The sequence below is a fragment of the Pinus tabuliformis genome, chromosome 9 (assembly GCF_031772625.1).
Source record: "Pinus tabuliformis cultivar Carrire ecotype Pingquan chromosome 9, CPIR1, whole genome shotgun sequence".
Lineage (NCBI taxonomy): Eukaryota > Viridiplantae > Streptophyta > Pinopsida > Pinales > Pinaceae > Pinus > Pinus tabuliformis.
The window spans coordinates 1660539726-1660547213 of NC_142307.1; positions in this window are offsets into that span (position 1 = coordinate 1660539726).

The following is a 7488-nucleotide window of genomic DNA, read 5'->3' on the forward strand; positions in this document are numbered from 1 at the left end:
TGAATACCATTCTAGTTCACTTTGATATGGTTGTGCCTTCATTAGCTGTTTGATCAAGATTTTTCTCAACTTTCCACTTGTCATGTACTTTGGGATGGCCAACTAATGAGTATGTGATGTATTATAATGTTTTATTTTCATTTTCTTTATGTTCATTTTAAGTCTTTTAATTAGATGCATTGTTTACATTCTTTCATACTCGTTCCAGTTATGTTCTTTTGTAGTATAAGTGTTATTGCTCTCATTTCATAGATTCATTTCTTTTCAATTTTTTTTTTTATATAAATTCATGAATGATTCTACTTTGACAATCCATACATTGTAATTTCAGTTTATTTGTCACTACTTCTAGAATAGGCTACCTTTAAATTTCATAGTTTAAGAATTAAATGCTTTCTTAGTATAGGATTTGTTGCTTTCTAGAATGAATTTACTTTCAAGTCATTAGAATAAATTTACTTTACTATTGGAAAAATAGATTTACTTTCATGTCACTAGAATATATTGATTTTCATGCCAATAGAGTAATTTTACCTTCATGTCAATTTTCATTTCAATTTCATAGATTAAAATATTGCTTTCCAAGTTCCAAATTTGAAACGCTTGAAAAAGAAAGTTTGTGCATACTCATCTTAGACATTTTTCGTGAATAGGTTTTATTTAAGTTTTTCCATTTATTTCAATAGATTAGGATTCCATTTTGAAATTGAAATTTGATTCCTAGCATATATTGTGCACATATATTTCGCAAGTTTATGAACCCTAGGTTTGACAATTTAATGACACGTAATTTAACTAATAATTAAATAACCCAAAAATTATAGTGGGGACAAACCTTGTATAACCTTGTGAAAAATATACTGCATGTGGTATTTATTATGATATATATCGTATTGCATATTATATGACATCAAACATGGTTTAACTTATAATGATAAATGTTTGATATATGGTCCCAAAATTTGGCGATGATATTTTTGACATGTTCTTTTGGTTATATTTAATCTTTGTGGCATATGGAACCAAGGTAATCACTCAAAAATGATATACATTATACTCATGTTGAATGACCAACATATGGTAATGTCTAATGTGACATTTGATAATCCTAACATGTAACCGCTTTGAAATTCATACGAACTTCCTTGGTACATTGATTTAATGAAAGTGAAGTAGAGTGAGTAAATGTATATGTTATGCCTCAAAAAGTCGAGCTTTGACCCACTACATAATTAAATATTTTTCCATGATGAATAGTATGTGATTCATGTTATCTTAATTATGTTTATTTATAAAAGAGAATTGGAGAGGATGTGGTGGTCTAGACAAATCTGCAATGGTATCTCTAATAACTCAAAAATGGTGAAATGGTCGTAGCACATAGAAATTGTCAGCAACGAAACCAATGTATACATTACAATAGGGAACCCAGAGGCACATTACAATAGAGCATGGGACTAGAATTGATAGGAAGAGGTGTGTGTTATACTTATCGTTATTATGAAATACCACTATGTGTATGACAGGCTCAAAGGAGTGGTGACTGCACATGGATATGTTATTACAAGTAAGGCTTTATGTAGAAGGAAAGGTTTGGTACATATTTTCACCCCTGGTAGATAGTGAAGGAGTTATTAGGTATAGGAATTTCAAATTTGGGACAAGTGCTTTGATACCATGTTAGGCTAGGATTATAACTCCCCAAAATTCATACACTTCATTGAGATGAAGATAATTAAATACAAATGGGATGATGACCCTTTGGATTCACATTCCAAGGTCTCTTATTATTCTATATTTTTTTACATATTTATAGGTTTTCACCCAATCCTAGAGCATTAGGTGTCAAGAAAAAGGAAAAATCTTAAGCTCTATTACAGAGTGTGGTTTTTTCTAGTTATCATTTTATGTGTGTAAATGGGTGTTGGTTGTAACGATTCTCCTGTTGACTGTGTGTTGATTATAGACTAAGTTTTGTATGAAAATTAATGTTGATGTTATAATTTTGAAATGATAGGGATAACATAATATGATATGTTAGTTGTTTTCTAATAGGTTGCTAACTTCAAATTTGTTGTCTTAAATAGCCTTATATCCACATTCTTATTGCAGTTAATCTAAGGTGATGGATAAATGTGATTATTTATATTTTTATTGGCTACTAGTTATGTGTGTGACAGAGAACATAAGAAGAAATCAAAAACCATCAAGAAAATAAGGGATTTATTAGTAGAATGGTACAACATAACACTAGAAAATTCTAGCAGTGTTAGCAAGAAAACTTAATCAGGAAAAGGATGGAGTAAGACTCCTCTAACTAGATGAACACGCTTGGAAGTATAAGGGCTAGGTTGAGAAGTTATAAGGCTAAAAATGAAAGTATTTTCATGGCTCAAGAGAAAAAAGCATAAGTAAACACAATTATACTATGGAGTCTGTCAAAATTGCAAAGGAATAGGTAGCATGATCTAGGTGCCATGTACATAGGAAAGGATAAAGGGTGGAAAAGTCTATCAGGAATTGGAAGGCATGAATTAAGGACTAATGGTGGAGAGGGAAACAGACCCAAGGAAGACAAGTGAAGATACAATGAGAGGAGAAACTCCATTAAATACTCCAAAGAGGAGAACATACAGTCACATGCAACTACATGGTGCTACCACAAAGAGACATTATCGATAAAAAAGTAAAGGAAATTATTGGACGTGAGAAGAATTTAGAAAGGAGAAACCTCATACATTCGATCAAGAGGTGAATATGGCAGAGGAAGTAGAAGCATGATTTCTATGAATGAAGAAATATTTTAGTGTGCATGATTACATTGAGAATATCAAAGCAAGAGTGGTTATTTTCACCTTGAGGGATAGACCTGATATCTAGTGGGATGACAGAATGAATGTCAAGAATGTTAAAGATAAGGAGTTTTCATAGAGGATATTTGAGATATATTTATGGGAAAAGTACCTATTTGAAAGGTACTATTGACAACACGGCCAAGGAATCTTATGAGCACAAATGAGGGTAGTTGATAGTTGATGAATATGCAACTACATTCTCAGATCTATTGAGGTATGTACCTTACCTCAAGGAGGAGAACGAAAATATTCAGAGGTATCTTAGTGGGTTGCCATAAACATTTAGGGACATAATATATTTTGAAGAGCCACAAAATTAGTTAACACCATCTGGAAAATGAAGCATTGCTATGAACAATCCAAGCATAGGATTGACTACAAAATTGATTGAAAAACAAAAGGAAAGCCCAGCTTTGGAGGAGAATGGTAGAATGTTTTAGGATATCATCTTGGAGGAAGGGATATGAATTCTATCACTCCTATATGGGGTGAGTTTTAGTAAAGATCCACTGCTACTAGTAGAGACCAATTCTCTTAGCCTATAGGAGAGGAAGCCAAGGGTTTCAGAGCAGAACTTTTGAAGTGTTGGAATTGTGGAGAAAATTATAGGAAGAGAGATTGTCCTCAATGATAGAAGAACAACCCGAGATTATACAATGTGCAAGAAGTAGAATTAGTGAATGATATGGCTCAATTATAAAATGCATCTATGCAGTGTTGGACAATAGGAATTTCTGTCATCAAGCCTTAGTAATTGAAATGGAAGGTACAATAAAAAACTAGTTTGTTTCAATTTTGATTGGCCTTGGCTCAAATTTTACTTATGTAAGTCCACAATTTGTAGAAAAGTATGTGTTGTAAAGTAAAATAGATGACAGATCATGGTTGGTTTAGTTGGCCATGAGGACTAAGAAACAAGTTGAACATGTGGTTTAGTCATCCCGATTTATGGTAAATGGGATGACTACATTTACAAACATGAATGTGCTACCATTGGGTTCATATGACATGGAATTTAGCATGGATTTATATTTGCACATAGAACCAAAGTTGATTTCTACAATAAACCTATGGAGTGCCTCAATTATAGATAGGAAAGGGTGACATTATAAGGAAATAGAATATAGTGATGGCTAGGAAAATAACTACATTGAAACTAAATAGGTATAACCAAAAGGGGTAGGAATTTTCTGTTTCTCAAGTGAGCAATGAATTAGAAGCTGATAAACAAAGAAACGAAGAGCACTGATTAATAAAAAAGATCAGTGATGTATCTTTTGAGGAAAACCAAAGATTGCCACTAAAAATGGAAATTGAATTCTCAGTTGAATTACTACTGAGCTCAACGGAAGTGTCAAATGTCTCGTACAAAATGAGTACAACAAAGCTGGTAGAGCATAAATTGTAACTAAAAGAAAAGGATACGTCAGAACTAGTGTATTAGCCTAAGGAGAACTTCTATTATTTGTAAACAAATAAAGTGACACTTTGATATTATGTATTGATTATAGAAAATTAAATTAATCCACCATATAGACTAGGTATCCTTTGCCAAGGATTGATGACCTATTTAATCACTTGAGAGGGATTTTTGTATTCTCAATGAATTATTCAAGGTTAGGGCACAATCATGTATGAATTAACGGCATATATTGATGACATATTGGTTTATTCAAAGACGAAGGAGGAGGATGAAAAAAATAACATTAGTGTTGCAATTACTGAGATCATAAGCTCTACACCAAACTCAACAAGTTTGTATTCGTCCAATAATATGTTTAATGTTTGGGAAATATTATATTATGGAGTGGCCTACTCCTCAGAATGTGGTAGAAGTTATATCCTTCATGTGTCAATTGAGCATGTATTGCTAGATGTTATTTCAGATTTTTCTAAGATTAGACACCAAATCAAAGCATTGCAGATAAAAGGAGCCATGTTCCACTAAACAACATAATTTGCAGCTAGCTTTGAGTGGTTATAAACAAATTCACTCTCTCTCACACACACACACACATACTCACTCACAGTGGTATTGAGAATAACAAACATATAAAAGCATTTTGTGGTGTGCATAGATTCCTACAGGGAGGGGCTTGATGCAGTCATAGTGCAAGAAGGATATGTTGTTGTAGGGAAAAGTATCTGATTCGGATGACCCTATCCCACTCTAAGGGTGATAGTACCTCAGCAACAACTGTAAAGAAAACTACTTAAGGTTTACTTCTTTATGAAAGCAAGAGAGAATGAAGAAATGCACTAACCGTTGTCTTGCGCTTAATGTCGAATCCAAACTCTTCTCTTTGCTTGCTTGCTCCCAGCTCCTTGCTCTTTGGCTGGCCCAGCTACAATGAGATCCTGCAAAATAACAAAGAAGTAAACTACAAGAAGCATGCAATCATAATTGATTCAAGGATTAGCATAAATCAAATATACAATTATCACAATACATCATTGAAACAAGTGCATATAGAAGAACCTCAATAGCTTTTATTAATGGAAGAAGTAAAGTTCTGAGAGTGTTACAACCATTGAAGGCCCCAATCCAGCAACACCTCCCAGCAGAAAGAATTTCTCCTCTTCACCTCCTTCAAGCAATCACCCAATAGCTCTATAGTGAAACCAACAGCATATCATTACTTTGCCCAAAATTCCAGCCTCCTTAGCTCATAGGAGAGAGCTCAATATATAGATGAATTGAGAAAGGATGAGTCAGCTTGCAACTGATGTGTAGCTGCCTTGTGTCCTCTCTCTCTTCAGTTGATCTTCAGTTCTTGAGTCCACTTGGAGAACCTTGCTTCCACTTGGAGAAACAGAGCCTCTGACTCATCACAAGGCGAAATCCCTGATCCAAGTGTCATTTTTGGAAGATTCCAGAGCAATGACTCAGTGTGCCACTTGTCCCATCTCGCTCAGCGCAGGTGGCCTTTGTTCTACCTGCTTTGCAATGCAGGTACACCATGGAGGAGTTGAGTCTGAGCGCAGAAGCCTAGTGGAGCACCTGCTTTGATTTCAGGATTGCTTGTTTTTGAGTGTTTTCAGGTGGAGAACTGATCTGAGAGTTGTTGGTTTGCTGACCTTGTTCCTCTATGGGTAGGAACATCATGTTCAGAGACTTTGGATCCCTTGGATTATTGACAATTCATGCCTGATGCTGCAAGGCACAAAATTGTCTATAACAGATGCCCCCTAAAGTATGAGGTCGTTTATCGGGTGAAATGCTTTATTAGGAGGATCCGAAGTTCATTCAATCTGCTGAGAAGTGTCCTGTAATAAGATACAATACAATACATTATTTTTCATACTTTTTTATGATCTAGCTGAGGCGGGCATTCCCATGCTCAGCTTTATAAATTCATTTTGGTACATAGAACAGACGATCGTCTGATGGTAGACTGATAATTCTCTGGTGAAATTATCATCCTTTGAGAAGGATGATCATCTGCTGCAATGATGTACACATCAAATGTCTTTATATCCTGAATATATATCGCAGCCCGGATGGATGAAACTAGATCCGGGGTCTTCAATCTCTTCCGATCTTCACTCATTGTACAAGTCGATCCATGTGAGAATTTCTTGAAGTCAAACATGGAAAGACATCGCTTGATTACCGGTCAATGATGTAAACCGTTAACAAGCGCGAGAGGAATCACCGATAAGGATGATGACCCTCAAGGTACGACAGTACAATTCACATGGTGGGAATAAAGGACTTGGCGTCGACCACCATGCAAAATCTTCTGGTCAAAGGTCATTGATGTATACCTGTCGCCGGAAGTGAGAAACTTGCCATTGAGGCATGCAAGCTTCAAAGTACTGAAGGGGTTGTTCCTAGATCAACTCCTTGGATAATGAGCTGATGTCGACAAGGAGCGATCTGTCAAAGGAGGGCCTTAATGAATCCCACATCATTGACACAGAACGGAGCTAGTGATTGTGATGAGGTGAAAACAAACTATGATGTATGATTCAGGGTGGCGGTCATGAAATGGATGAAGGACAATGTATGGCAGTGGATGGGACACGGTTGACTCTTTGCAGAACGACATCTCTTGAACATATAACGACACTGATGTCATGGATCGGTAGCATTACCCCTAATGTGGATGGTGTGGCGAGGACCATGGTGATGAGACCGGTGAATGAAACAACCCAACCCGATGTGATACGGAGGACAAAGTGTCATGTTCAAGAGTGACTTGCTACCATTAAAGCTGTGAGGTTCTCCCAATTTTTCCCCAGTCATTGCTGACCAGTACCCCTTTATTTTTGTCAAGCTTGAGGAGGATAACATATGCTTGTTCTATAACCTGCCCTTCGGGCAAGCCCATCGCTATGTTTTAACGAGCCTAGCGATAGGGAAACTCGTTCTCGTCTAAAGACAAGTTTGTCGCTATTTAATGAATTTAACGAGTCTAACGACAAGGATAACTCGGTCCTTTTCATTTTTAGAGAGTCTGAAAAGGTACATAAAGTCAACTCCTGAATTCCTTTTTCGTCATCTAATCCCTTAAGTCCAAAAAAGTATAAAACAATACAGAAGGGATGAATTTTCGATTGCTTTAACGAGCTGAACAAAACAAGCGCTCGATCTTTTTGTGCAATAATCCCTCAGGTCCAAAAAGATTAA